The sequence below is a fragment of the Vicugna pacos genome, chromosome 3 (assembly GCF_048564905.1).
Source record: "Vicugna pacos chromosome 3, VicPac4, whole genome shotgun sequence".
NCBI classification, from domain to species: Eukaryota; Metazoa; Chordata; class Mammalia; order Artiodactyla; family Camelidae; genus Vicugna; species Vicugna pacos.
Window position 1 is genome coordinate 53,553,303 of NC_132989.1, and position 15,311 is coordinate 53,568,613.

General features: G+C 41.0%; 1 protein-coding gene across 3 annotated transcripts in view; it reads left to right on the forward strand.

Annotated features, from left to right (window-relative positions):
- The first annotated feature begins 13,724 nt into the window (after positions 1–13,724).
- CHD1 (chromodomain helicase DNA binding protein 1) overlaps positions 13,725–15,311 on the forward strand; it is a 71,768-nt gene continuing 70,181 nt past the window's right edge. For 2 of the 3 annotated variants that reach the window (XM_072958349.1, XM_072958350.1), the window contains exon 1: positions 13,725–13,854. The gene's annotated coding sequence lies outside the window, so the exon portion shown is untranslated. Of the gene's footprint in view, positions 13,855–14,399; positions 14,575–15,311 lie in introns of those variants that run through there. The other variant, XM_015246723.3, reaches the window with a different exon arrangement.

Below are 15,311 nucleotides of genomic sequence, written 5' to 3' on the forward strand. Positions count from 1 at the left end.
CCTGCATGAGAAGAGCTGAAAGAAGCATTCCAGGACTACAAACAGCCAGAGCGAAAGCCTATGAGTGGAGAAGAATTTGGCAGGCATGTGGACAGAAAGGAGGCCAAGTGGCTGGAACATAATGAGTAGGGGGAGAATGATGGGTAAGACTTTGGAGAGCGGGACTGAAGTGAGATCATGTAGGCTCTTGGAGGACCATGGAAGGGAGGTTGGCTTTTTCTGGAAGGGTGTTAAGCAGGAGAGCAATATGATTTGTTTTATGCTTTTAAAGACCCCCTCTGCTATCTCTACTGAGAGTGGGTAGAGGGTGGGGGGCAGGGCAAGGCAGAAATGGAAGTATGAAAACAAGCATGCTACTATTGCCACTTGCTTCCTCAGGGCAGCTCTATTGGACTGTACTTTTTGTCCTATAAAGACGGTTTTTAAGAAGGAGGTTTGAACAATTTTGAAAATGTCTAATCAGCTTTATTTATTCATATATTGCTATTTAAAATTAGACTAATTTAACTACAAAGACTTGTAGGACACCAAACAAACACTCTCACTTATTTTTCTTTCCCTTCAAATATGTCTATTTGTCTTGGCTAATTATTTCAATGAATCATGTAGGCTCACTTATCACCTCCTTTGGAAGTTTTGTTAGTGATACATATAAATTGATAGTTTCACGTAAATTCTACCTACATTTCTCTAATTAAAGTGATAGTAACTGGTCAGAGGAAAAAATAGGTGATTGACAGTGACAAATAATACTAAGAAACCATAAAATCAAATTGATTTTTATTTTTTCTCTGAAATAAAGTATTTATGCCTTATAACTGTTACACCCAGTGTCCCAATACTTCAGATTTCAGGTTGAAAAACTAAAATTGATAGAGAATTTAAAATATGAAAAGACAGAAGCTTCTAGTTAAATGAGTATTCTTACTTCCTCTAACTTGTGTTAATACAAAAATTGGTATATATAAACAATTATTACAAATTAGTATGTGAGTATGCACTCTACTGAAATCACAATTGATTTTTTGCTTTTCCACAAACATCATAAGCACACTGTGGCCTTATGGCTTTTTCCTCACTCTTCTTTGTGGTGGAATGTCCCTGCCCCTGCCCCTGCCAAGTACCTGCAAGTCTCTCTTCTTCACTTTATGCAGGTGTTGGCTCACATGTCTATTACCTTATCCGAGAAGCTCTCTGTGATCCTGTTAAAAATACCATCCCCATCACCCTCTACCCCTCTATGTATATATTTTTCTTCAGAGCACTTACCACCACTAGGTATAACCTATGTTCATTTTCTGGCTCCCCTCACAGGGATATAAGTTTCCAAAAAAGCAGGGACTCTGTTGTTGATTGCTTTATCTCAAACATCTAAAACAAATGGCTTGAAAAAAAAAAACAAATGGCCTAATACACAGATGTTCAACACAGTTGTTGAATAATAACAGGCCCTTTTCATATTAAGACATAGTCTTAGCATTAACTGAGTCTAGGCTGTCTTAAACTCATAATGATTTAACTAAATCCTTTTCAAGTGGAGACTTTCTTTGCTCCTATATTATGAATCTCAGGGTCAGGGCCTGGGGCCAGTGACCTCCTTGCAGCCAAGAATATAAGCTCCTTTGAAGCTAATGTTATCAGCTCTACCATTGTTCGGTCCTCTATAACTGTCCACTTCCAGTCACTCTCTAATTTGTTTCTAACTTTAGTTTCTGGTTTACTATCATATTTTTCCTTTCCAAGACTCCACCCCATGACTGAGTCCCCTGAAATTTTTAACCCTTAAGAGTTGCCTGCACTGAGCCGCCAGCAATTCACAATTACAGTTCAGATTTTCTCACTCTGGACTGGTTTCTGCAGTGGTTTCTGCTCATGTCTACTTAGGTAAACCATGACTCCTTGTATTCTCCTGTCTCTCCAATCTTGGGGACAGAGGTCTGTCCTGCCCTCTCTTATAGCTCCAAGAAGAGTTGTTGATTTTTCACTCTGTTAGGATGGAGTGGAGACTTGAAAGCTCCTTATAGGTAGAACTAGAAAAAAACCTTAATTCTTTAACTTCATCACCTTCAAAGACTACTACTCAACCTCAATTCATATCCTAGACTAACCCTGGAGCAGGGAAGCCCTGATAACTGCACTTCCTGTGAAATATCATTTTAAAACATCTTATTCAGTCCACTGCCTCACTTTAGCTTGGCAATAAGTCTGATTTCTTAGAGATGTCCTGTCCATTGACCACTCCCAACCCCCCACCACTACACACACTACTTTTTAATTATCTGTATTTACTCTCATGTTTACCCAGCTTGTATCTCATGGTTTATCATTATATTCATTGCTTTTCAAGCATAATCAATAGCCTTGGCTCCCATCTTCCTCTTTTGAACTCACTTAACAAAATCCCAAATCTCCTTGAACTCAATTTGTTTTTTGTGCCGAGAAACAGGCAACTTATAAATAAATAATGCAATTAGCTGATTGATTTATCTTTCATTTCATGACCACAGATGGAAAACGAGCACTCAAGTCAACCTGGCAACCCTACTATGCTTCCACAGGAAGTTCATGTTTACAATCTGAGGTAAAAATATCTTATTTTTTTCTGTTGTCTCAAACTCCTTCACTCTACCCATTTTCAGCTAGTTATCCTACTCTCTAATTCATTCAACACAGAAACCATCAGAGGATTTACTTCATTTTCATTCCAACAAATATTTGCACCTCTCTGTATCTGTTACTTACCTTCTCAGCCTTCTTTTCTGTGAAAAACTGAAAGAGTATCATTTTTTCCTATCATGGGCAATTTTAACTCTTAGAACCAAAAGTTTCTCTTCTCGATATTTTGGTTTTTCGGTTATTCCATTTGTCTATTGTGTGTCATCAAATTTTTATTCTCTGCTTATTATTCATGCCAGTTGACCAACATAAGGATTTTCTACTTAAATAAAAAATTCTTCAATGACTTCTTCCATCTACCACTACACCTCTTTGACCTTTTCACGGCAAAAGTTACACATACACATATTTATATATACAATTTTTATAAGAAAATAATATTGAATAGAATATTTACAATAAAAAACAACATTCCTCTCCCAGCCCTCTCCACTTCCAATTATCTTCAAATTTCTAGCTCTTTGATATGTCTCCACATTTTCACACAACATGCTTTTATTGCTATTTATCAGTTAATGTATTCAGATACTAATGTATGGTGGGTGAAGACTTCAGCTCAAATGCTGTTACTTTAATATCCCCAGTGTATCTTGCTTCCATCTTATCTACATCTCCAGAGCTACTCCTCTAATCCCAATAGCAATTATACTTGAGAAAAGCTTTCTAAGTGCAGAGACACTCTTGCTACTACTACTATCCATTTTCTACATAGCAGCTAGAACAATCTTATAGAAAGCATATCAGATCATGCTATTCTTCAGTGTAAAAACTTTCCATGCCATCCTATTGTGTTTAGAATTAAACCTCAAATGCTCTCCATAGCCCACAAGGAGATCAAAGGAGGTTCCTTGACTGCCTTTTCAACCTACTACGAACTCAGCTTCTCACTCACTCTGCTTCTGCTCTCCTTGCCTCCTTCAATTCTTCACACGTAACAAATCCTTTCTTAACCTTTCGGTCTTAGCGCTTGTTCTCCTTCCTACTCTTCTCATGACTCTTGCCACACTAGGCTCCAATTCATCCTTCCAGTTATAGCTCAAAGAAGCCTTCTCTGACCACCCCACTGCTCTTTCCATATAAGTACGTCTCTTTACTCTGACATTACCCTAGCTTCCTTTCCTTTACAGAACCCATCCCAATTTGTAAGCTTACTTCCTTATTAACCTCTTTCCCCTTCCCCCAAACCAAAATGTCAATTTCAAGTGAGAAAACCCCTTGTTCATCTTAACATTGTTTTCCACATACCTAGCCCTAGAATAGGCAGATAAAGACCATACAAGTACTTGAATTAATTCTGCAATCTGTGGACTAAATACAAATTTAACTAGCTTGTACTAGGTATATATTGTATCCAGCAAGAGTGGGATAAGTAATGGGCCCTTGAAATCTTATAAGGCATGAGTTAAGTGACCCACTCCCTAGTCAGTTATTAGAAAGTCTGGCTGCTCCCAATTTGGATTCTCTTTTACAGAGTCCTCCAGGGCCACTCCTGATAAGGGACACTAAAGGGTCTTCATCTGGGGCAAGGATACCTACTTCTGGCTGGTGCAGTCTTTTGCACCAGAGAACAGGAAGCGCTTGAGGGGTCGAGACAGTCTGCGATCTGAGTCTGCTTTGGGGTTTCATGGCATGCAACTGCTCTTCTGTGGAGGACTGCCTGATCATTTTCTTGTAGGGAGATTCCTTCTGTGTTTAGCTAATGCTGAAGAGTTTAGTGGGTCTGGTTTCTCCTCAAGTTGTCAATTCTTCTGGATTCTGTTTCTTAGCAACAGTTGGGACTCTGTCCATCCCCATTATTCTCTGCCTTAGCTTCAAAGCAGAGAAAAAGTGGGCATGGGAGCTTGCAGTTTGCCATTCAGTAATACCCCCACACAGTGCATTCCAATCCTAGTGGCTATTGACAGACAATGTGAAGCATCATCACACTTTCACGAGGCATGGGAAGCAATGGGCAGTAGAAAATGTTTTGGAGGAAGCTGAGGAATTGGAGTTCCTTAATATCATTTGTTCCTCCTTGAGGATTCTATTCCTATTACTAAAATTTCATTTTCTGGTATTCAGTGTCAAAACTTAATGTTAGAAATAGGTGGCCAAAAAAAAAATTATGTTGCAATTCAATGAGCTCCTTCAGTAATTTCTTGATTTGGTTAAACATTCTCACACCAAAGGCAAACTGGCTTCCAGTAATCGTCAAATTTGCTAAATTGGGCACAATTTCTTCCAATCTGCTTTCACCTAGCAACTTTATTTAGAATTCCTCTCTTTTCTAATGTACTTTTCAAAACTCCACATACAGAAACCAACACACTGGACATTTTTTACATTTGGCTACCAAGTTCTCCAGCCCAACCTCAGTGACTGTATAGTCTGAGTTCTAAGACACTGTCGGAGAAAGCCAGTATAGAAGATTCACTATTACATGACAGAAGCTAACAGGTTCCCATCATAGGGTTCAAAGTCTTTACTGTATACTACCTACCTTGATTCAGCCAGTCTCTCTCAGGTTTGTTATTTGCAACCCCATTCATAGTCAAACTACAGAATGACTCTTCCAGTGGCAATTGGCTAATCCACTTAAGCAAACACATTAAGTTTTATTATAAGGATAAATTATGATAAATAATTCAAAGATAGGAAGTAGACCTGACCTTCTCAAGGGACTGATATCAGGAACTGGAAAGCTACCAGGAACCAAGGCAGCTATTGTATCTTTATCTGATATGTCAGCATTGCTTCATGAAAATATAGATTCCAGACTCAAATTGCCCAGGTTTTATTTTAGCCTCAGCATATATTTACTTTAGTCAAGCTTTTCAATTTCCTTACCTGTAAAGTAGGATTAACAGTAAGTACAAATCTCATAGAGTTACATTTAGAACACTGAGTAACATAGTAAGTCATTTGAAATTATTCTTGTTTTGCAGCACAACTCTTGACTTTCCAAGTGCTGCTCCCCAACAATGTAGCCCTGGCCTAATTTTATGTTTCTCAGGAAAATATCAGCTGTCTGATAAACTTTATCAACCCTAATTTTAACTTTTCAAGACAATCTGATTGGTCCAGATAGAGTTCAGTGGTTTATCTTAGCTAAAGCTAGGGTAGTGTTCCTATGAAACCCTTCACAAGCCTAAGTGATATAGAGCAAAGAAGCAGTTACCTTAGGGCACATCTTGTGAACAGCTGCACAAAATAAATGGAGATAAAGGACAGATGCTCACAGGCACAGTTCAAAGCTATGAAGCTTGATCCTGAGATGCTGAGTGTAGTTTCCGGAGAAGGAGCTTGGAGGTGCCACTTTCACTGCTTGGGGTGTGTGCTGCTTGTATAACAGCTCACTGTAAAACAAATGCTGAATGCCATTTTCGCTGAACTTTTTTTTTTTTTAAATAAAAGCAAAAATTCTCTTTGGATTTCTTTCATTTAGCGAAAATAGATAGTAATGTAAGTTTTTCATAAAAGCAAAGTTTGGTAAGTGGGGAATACCTGTACAGGTATAGCTGCTGAGGTCCACCCTGAATGTGTGTGGATATTTCTCAGTGGTGGGGGACCATGAATCAAGACTAATTTTTTTAAAGAATTTTTTTATACTTCTCTCAACTCACTGATTGTCTGCTTTTCCTGAGTCACAAAAAAAATCCCAATAAAAGTGACTTGCCCAAAGTCATATAGCTAAACTGGATGAAGCTGTGGTTCCTAGTAAGTTTACTAAGAGTGCTACCAAATGCCCAGGCCCCTCCTCAGAATAATGGAATGGAATCCCTTGAATCTACTCTACATAAGAACTTAAGCCTTGCTTATAACCAAGAACAGAAAAGCCTCAAATAAATTTGGTCTGACTCCAAATTCAAATTTTCACTAAACAATGAACTAGAGCTGTTTATATTTATTGAGAACATATTAGGTAGCCAACCCTGTATTTAACCAAGTACTTAAGATATGACTTCAAATAGTTCAAAACTGGGTTTCCTGGTTTTTTTCCTAATTTTAAATTTTTCAAAATTGGGGTATAGCATATGTAAAGTTCACAAAATTTAAATGTTCAGCTTGATGAACTTTTTCATAAGTATGCATTCATGTAACAACCATCGAGGTCATGTTATAGAGCACTTCCATCATTTCATAAGGTTCCCTTATGCCCCTTCTAAGTCAATATCCATGCCCAGAGGTAACTACTACTCTGACTTCTATCATCATAAATTAGTTTTGTTTGTTCTTGAATTTCATATAAATGGAATTACACAACATGAATTGTTTTGTGTCCATTTCATTCAACACAATGCCTGCGAAATCTGTCTAAGTTATTGGGCATAGCAGTTTATTCAATTATTTTTTATGGCTGAGTAGTATTCCATTGTATGAAATACTTCACTTTGTTCTAGTTTGAGGCCATAATGAATCAAACTACTAGGGACATTTGTATAGAAGACCTTTAGTAGACACCTGCACTCATTTTCTTGGATATACACTCAGGAGAGAAATTGCTGAATTATAGACCTAAATTCAGCTGTAGTGGAATTTCCCAAAGTGACTATAACCACTTTACACCCCCACCAGCAATAAGAATTTCAGTAGAACTATAACTAGAAAAAACAAAAGAAAAACACACAAAAAACCAACTAAAACCAAGGAAAATAACCATTTGTCTATTGGGCTAGTCATATTTCTTGGTCCTGCAGATTTATTTTATTTGAGGTTCTTTTGTTGCTGGTTATAAGCAAGGATTAAGTTCTCATGCAAAGCAGATTCTCATTCCTTAGCATTCTTACTAAATCACAATCCCCACCTGCTAAGATTTTACTAAAAAATACTACCCAGCTTTCAGGGTTTTATAGCAGGGTTTCTCAACAATGACACTATGGTCATTTAGGGCCAGATAATTCTTTGATGTGGGGAGTGTAGTGCACTACAGTATCTTTAGCAGCATTCCCGGCCTTTATCCACAGTATGTCAGCAACACTAACCCCCTTTCCCATTCTTTGTGACAACGAAAAATGTTTCCAGATTTCACCAAATGTCCCCTGGGGGCAAAATCTCCCCCTACTCCATGAATAACTACTATTTTCAAAATAAGGCCTGTCCTCTCTACACTTCATCTAAATAGAGTCAACACAGTGTTAATATGATGATGTCCATAGTTTTTAAATACTAATGGTACATTAGAATCATCTTTTAAAGATCTTTTAAAGAATGCATCCGTCCAGGCCCCTCCTCAGAATAATGAAATAGAATCCCTTGAGGTAAGGCTTGAGCATTTTTATTGCGAAGGTCCTTAGAGAATTCTAAATGTTGGCAAAGTTGAGACCTACCTTCTTAACAGATTCTTTCCCCATGAATATATGCTTTAAAATAGATTTCTATCAATGACTTTTCAAATATTAATAGAGCATGAGGCATGTACTTGGGGAGTGGAAGGCTCACAGAAACTCAAATCACACCAAGTGACCACCTATAGCCCATAACTATATGTAAACATGGATATCTAGTGTTCAGTTCTTGATTAAAAAAAAAAAAACAGCAGATTCTTTTCCCCAAATCAGACTTTAAAAATATTCATACATTTCCTTTTTGAAAGATTATTATGTGGTAATCCAGCTAATTTTTTGTAACTAACTCTTCTTTAATATATTCAATCTCTCTCTCAAAAGGACATTTCCCATTCTCTTTGAAACACTTCAAGTCTTTCACTTAAACAAAAATCTGCAAAAACCTGCAAGAAAAAAGTTGATATTCTCTCCCAAGTCAGTCAAGTCATCAGAAGTAGAAATTTAGACTTGCTGATTCCACTTCTTCATTTATCACATTCCACTCCAATCCGGCTTCCAGCCCTATTATTACAAAATGTTTGTGGTAAGGTAACCAATGACCATCATGTTACTAAACCCAGTGAATATTATTTAGGCCTTATTTCATGTGACTTCTCAACAGCACTGGGCACTATTCACCACTCCTTCCTTGAAGCACTTATGTCTTTGTCCTCCATTGCACAATATCCTTCTGACATCTGCAACTCCTTATCCAGCTCATCTTCCTCTACCTAGCCAAAGATTAATTGAAGCTCTTCATTGCAACTCCTAGGCTGTCTTCCAAGCCTATTTCATGTATGCTAAAGCCTTTAATTTCTCCCTACACATTTAACAGTTTTGGGGATGGGTTTGGGCTTTTTTTTTTGGTCTAGATCTCCCTTCTCAGATCCAGACTTCTATCCAAAAGCCTCTTGGATGATTCAAAGGCATTAAAAACTCAGTAAGTTCTAAATTAAAGACCTCCATATTTACCCATCTCCAAACATATTACTGTTCAAGTGGGTCATCATCATCATTCAGTTCCATCCCATTATACATAGTTTCACTCCTCCTCCTAACCCTGAATCAAACTGCAACAACAAATTTTATGGACATTTCCTTCCAAATCTACTCTCTACTTCTATAACACACTCCTGGTCCATTAAGTTATTTCTAATATTTTAGCCTATTGATTCAAGAATATTATGTCTACTCTGGTCTGTCTCTAATCCTTTTTTGGAATTTACAGCCAGAGTAAAATTTTCAATTTGTAAACCCCACTACTACCACCCAGTTTAAAATCTTTCAAAAGTTTATCTTTGTTACAAGAAAGGAACCTACTTCTTTACCTGGCCTTTGGGCCCTGAATGGCCTGGCCCCCATGTAGCTTCATCTTCCTCAGTAGTCTGCTCCAGCAGGGCTGTACTTCTTGTAGTCCCTAATAGAGTGACAATGTAATTTATCATCCAAACGAGGACACTTCTGAAAGTAAAAAAGGCCTATCCTTAGCAAACTGGGATGTAAGTTGACATCACCTCTCTGGCCCCAGAATTTTTGCCATGTTTCCTTTCACCTGTTAAGAAACTCTTCACTTCCCCTTTATTTATCTAATCCACACTAAAACCTCAGTTCTCAGATCATGTCACTTCCTTTAGGGAGGCTTTTCTGACTAAGGTTCTGCATTATGAATTCTCAGGGCACTATATGCTTCTTTAATCCATTTTTCTCAGTTATGATCTCAAAGCGTGATTGTTTCTTGCACTTGACTTTAACTCTTTGAAGTGTCTATTTTTGCTCTATTATAACCTTCTCTCTCTGACACCATCAGAATGTCTGGAATGCAATTACTGAATGAATATCAATATAATGCACTGGGAACACAGAGTCTGTGCTCAAGCTCACAAAGCAGTATGGAAACAAATGCTTTATTACAGTATAATGACATGCTGCACTTAAGAGAATACACAATTTGATGACCTAAAAGGGAGATAAGAGAGCTGCCTGCCATATCTCACAGGGTGTTGGTACAATTGTGTAAGGGTACTCAACAACTCTTGATAATTTACTTAAACCTACAAAAAAAGTGATTCTTAAGATAGATGGACTATATCCATTTACAATGAGATAGATACCTTTCCAATGACTAGAAGAAATGTGTGGCTAGTGTCAAATGTCTGCTAGGAAAGAAGGGAGGCAAAGCTTGAATCTGACTGTGAACAGACTAATTAAACTATTATATATGTAAATATGTGGTGTACTTAAATATATGTATTTAAAGCAAGGGAGTGATTTCATTAGACTTCAAGTCTGAAGGAAGCCTATAGGTTGAGGTGGAAGGAAAGATGTAGAGAAAATAATGACTAAGTAAACAAAGTAGTGAGGATTGAGAAGAAAGGCTGAAAATAACATACATGAGGTAAAATGGACAGTAAATAAAGGATTTAGGAGAGAATGATATAGAATCAAGGCACCAATCTGATTTTGTGAGGTTAGCTACTTAACTTTTTTCTCCTTACCTACACTCCTAATTTTTAAGTAGAATCTTTGTATCCACCTCAATGCATATTAGATCTTATACATAGGTGCATCTTAGTATCATCTTTAAGAACTTCACATTTCAAATTTAAATTGTGGTTTAAGAATATGTAAGTAAAAATTTCCAAATACAGTGGCCAAAAACAAGGTGGATGAGTCACTGGTGGATAACAGAACAATCTAAAATAAGTTTTTCCAAACACTACTTAGAACCTAGAAATTGTGCATGTCAGAAAGGGAGTGACAGGCACGTGTAGTTAGAACAAAATTTCCTAGGTGACTGGCCCCTGCCCCAGTCCAACACTGGAACCACAGCTCCTCTGATTTTTATGATTAAGAAAATAGAAAATGTAAAGTAAATTTTCACTGTAAGGTTCTTGGGATTTCATGAGTTCTGTTTATAGAGGACATTGTAAATTTAAGTATCATATTTGGAGAGCTCTTTCTGGCAAAAACCTGGGGAATGATGTCATGGATTGAGAGTCGAGTATTTTAATATTGTTCTGATTGGTTTAGCAACTTTCTGTATGCAAATTCTCTAATCAACAAGAACATAATTACAGAATTTAAAATCCTATCTTAGCACCCAAAACATTAACAGAAAAGCAAGAATTGTCTTTGTCTTTATGATGCACATCTCACAATTCTGGGTTAAGTGGTTCTCAATTATCTCCACCTAAGGATACCCACCAGTAACTAGTTCCAGCAGAGCACATCAGAATTAAGGACCCACAAAGTGTTGTCCTAGGTCTTCTAAAAGTAATATTCTTTTCAAAGAATAAGAAATTTCCCAAATGGAAAATTAGATAGTGATAAAGACCTTCTGGTTGATGTTAATTTTTAGCAGGAATTTTTGCTAGTCATATGTTGAGATTATCTACTGTTTGTATATTGTTTTTAGTACTAAAAAGTATACATACAGAGTTTATTCAAACAAAGGGAAACTGAGAATTTAATTGTGCAGATGAAATATGGTCAAAAAATACTTTTGTCTTATTTATCAAATGACTTTAAAAAACTGAACTGGCAAGATTGTTCCAGTTTTCCACTTACCTTGTATTTCTCCAGTTTCAATAGTCATTTTAAAAGTCTGTGGAGTCATGAAGTATATTACGATTTTACTAAAAATATAAATCTCCAGTTCAGTATTTTGTTACAAATTTGGCAAGATTTTTTTTCTGCAAAAAAAGTGTCTAGAGAGTATATGTACTGTATGTATCACACCCAAATGGCAACAACAGTTTAAAAAGATTTGACACATGCTTTCAGAAAATATATAAAACAGATCAAGTCCATACAGTAATCCTTTCTGTAAGACAATGATAAAATGTAGGATAGTTAAAATGGAAGACTTTACACAGTATTAAAAATTAGCACTTAGTTCCTATCTCTAGGGTCTTCAGAGATGGAGATTTGTAAGGTCTTATTATACCCCACACCTCAATTTCATAGCTATTAATAACTAGAGAAAAGGAGAGGGAAACAAAGAGGCTGCGCACAGATTGTTTTGCAAACTATGGTGGTCTTTCACTATTCATTGATCGCAGACATACACTTTTTAAGACCACGTGTACCTGTTTGCTGTCCTCTATTCTCCAAGGGTGGGTATACCCTTCCATATAGTGAATACATATTTGGTGTTATGTTTGGAGATCTTTTTGAAGGCTTTGAACCAAACTATTCAAACAGCTACTAGACTAAAACTTGAATGTTTCCCACACGTGAAAATAATTATTTTGGGAATGCAGCTACTGCATTTAAACTCATTTGGCTTGGAAACTGAAAAAATGGGATTAGAAAGTTTCAAAAATGACCATTAATCTACAGTGACTCAAGACTGATCTGTGGACGAGAAAAATAACGAAGCGTAAATGGATTTTGATTTTAAATAGTTTCAAAAAGAGTGAAGAGAGACACCATCGTGCTTGAAAAGATAGTGTTTCCTTCGACAGATCTAAAGGGTTGTAACTGAGGCCCGCAGTCATAGTTATGAAAGAAACCGTCAACTAAATTGCAGCACCTTAAACTGAGACAGTTACTAACTTCCCTCGTGTTGCATTTTTGTTGCGATTTGGTACCGCACCCTCCACCCTGCCCTCCACGGAGGGACCTAGAAAGGGTGAAAGTTTTTTCCTGCACAGGGCAGGAGCTACCCACAAATGAATTAAGAAGTGTCACAGGGTGTCAAAGACTCTGTCTCTGTTTTTTCTCCGCCTCTTCAGGTCCCCGGCTCCGTATAGGACTTCAGGTCCTCGAGGGAGCCTTTGTCTCAGGTCGCCTCAGCGTAGGAGGCGGCGAGAGGTGACCACAATTGCCCAACAGTTGGGTTCCCAGGCTGCCCGGTGTGACGCAGCAACCCCCTCCCCGCCCCTCCAGACTGGCGCTCAGACCTGGCCGGGGGCCCGGAGTTGCGGGTAGAGGCCTGGGCGACCCGACCCAGAGCACAGCCCCGCCCCCTCGGCTAATCCAGCACGGCCCTTCCGCGGCTCCCCGAGCCCCGTCAGTCTTCAACATCTCCCCACCCCTGTTTCCCTAGTTCCTTCTCAAACTCTCGGTCGCGACGTCCTTGCGCAACCGTTCCAAGTGACAGTAGCGTCCATACCCGCACGGAGCGAGCCTGCAGGTTCCACTTCTCGGGGTTCAACGCCGGGCCGCTAAGACACAGCCCGAGCAAAGATATGCGGCCCACGGCCGTAGCCACAGTCCAGCAGCCTCTGCGCGGCCGGCGTGCGCGTTCCCACCAGGGCGCGTGCGCGCGCGCGCACGCCGCCCCGCCACAGCACCAATTGCTTTTTTCCTACGCCCCACGACTCCACAACGTAGCCCGTCCAACGTCCGCGCGCCAGCTGGTGGAGTTCGGCGTGCGTGCGCCCGCTCACTAGCCTAGCGCCTAGTGGGGAAGGGGAGTGAGCAGAGAAGCTGACGTCGCGCGGGAGGCGGAGGCGACGGCGACCTCGGTGGCGGCGGCGGCGGCGGTGGCGGCTACGACGGAGACGGTTGAGCTTGCTCTCTTGGCGTCATGGCGGCTGCCGGGAGCCGATAAGCGGCGGGAGCGCGCGCGTGGCCGCGGCGGCGACGACGACTCGTTATTTCTTGCTTTTCCTGTGCCTGCCGTTGGTGCTTCAATAATGAATTGATTGTTGGATCCGCTCCTCAGGGGATCGCGCGTTAGAGGCACGGGCCGGGGCTTCCCCTTCCCCTCCGCGTCCTTCCCCTTCCCCCTCTCCCTCACGGACTCCAGCTTACCCCGAGACGCCCGGAGCCTGAGGACTCACTCGGCGCGGAGACCGCGGGCCCGGGCGCGGAGGAGGCCGCCGGTCGAGTCGGCTCCCTCCGCCCCGCGAAGCCTGCACGCCCGCCGGTAAGAGAGGGGGCGGCTGGCGGGTCAGGATGTGACGGGGAGGGCGGGAGTCAGCCAGGCTGAGGGCGGGGGCGGCGCGGTGGCCGGGAGGCGGCCCAGCGACCGGACTCCCGGCACAGGCCCGGGCGGCTCTGCGAGGGCCGGCGGCGGCGGCGGCCGCCGGGCTTGGAGCGCAGGGGGCGTGTGAGTGGTGAGCACTGGCCGGGGCGGCGGAGCGCATCCTCTCGAACGGGCGTGCAGCTAGCTGGTGGTGGAGCCCAGGCCTCCTCGGCGTGGGGCTGGCCGGGCCGCGAGGGGAGAGCTGCGAGGCGCGAGCGGCGCGCTTGGCCGGTGCACGACTCCCGCTGCGACCCGGGCTCTCAGCACGTGGGGAGCGGCGGGGAGGGGGAGGGGGCGGCGGCCCGGGAGGGCGTGGGGTAGGTCTGTGGGAAGTTTGAGGCGGGAAGGGAGACTCCAGGACTGAGATGGAGGCCCTGAGGTGGACCGGAGGGGTTTGGGAGGCTGATTGGAGCTCTGCTGCGACGGACGGATGAGGGAGGAGGAAGGTTTCCCATCTCCTTTCGAGTACCGCTTTGAAAACTTAGAAGGAGTAAAGCAACTGTTAAAAGACGAGGCAAAGAGGCGGATTGAAGAGACTTAACGATTTAGGGAGAGTCATTGTTAAGACGCTTGAACCCGCAGGAGAGAACTGCAAGCTTTTGGAGCTTCAGAACTTAGGTGGTAAGAAGGGTATGGGAAAGAGGATTTAACTTTGAGACGAAGGATAGGGGGAAAAGGAAGTTACAAAGTACAGAGAAAGCCATTTTGAGGGGCAAAAGGAAGGTGAAAAGAAAGGAACGTAAAGAGGATCAAACTTTCTAAACGAGAGATTTTTCGGGAAAGAGGCAGTTTGTTAGAGTACCTAGCTTTTTAAGATCTGATAGCTTAATAGTAAGGCTCTTTGACTAGTTGGAATTAACATTTAACATCAGGAATAAATTGCTTGGAATAATTTTTAGAAAACAGTTCTTGTAAAGTCTCCTGAACTGTAGTCTCTAGAGAATTAAAATCCCCTTCTAGATGCAGAGTTTGCTATGATTGAATTGGTAGCAGCCTATTTCCCCTCTCTTTTTTTGTGGAATGGAAATAATCGTAGGAGTGAATTCTCTTTGCTGAGGTCGGAGGGCAGCTCTGCTTTCAGTCGTCTGTGTCGGTACTTTCTGGCTGGGGAAGGATCTGACGTCTCCTTCCCCCGCTTCTTCCTCTCCCTCCCCTGCCAGAGATCGCCTTTGTTTATTCGTGGATGGCTTGTAGGTGACTCTCCAGTGTTGTGCTCAAATCTTGAAAGGTGGAAATGTTGTGTATTGGTCCATGATTTTTGCCCCAAATCCCTTACTTAAAAATCATAGTGTATAGTCTATTAGCGTTTTTTCCCCCCATGGAATCTCTGCAAATGCAAACTGTATACATATTGTTTA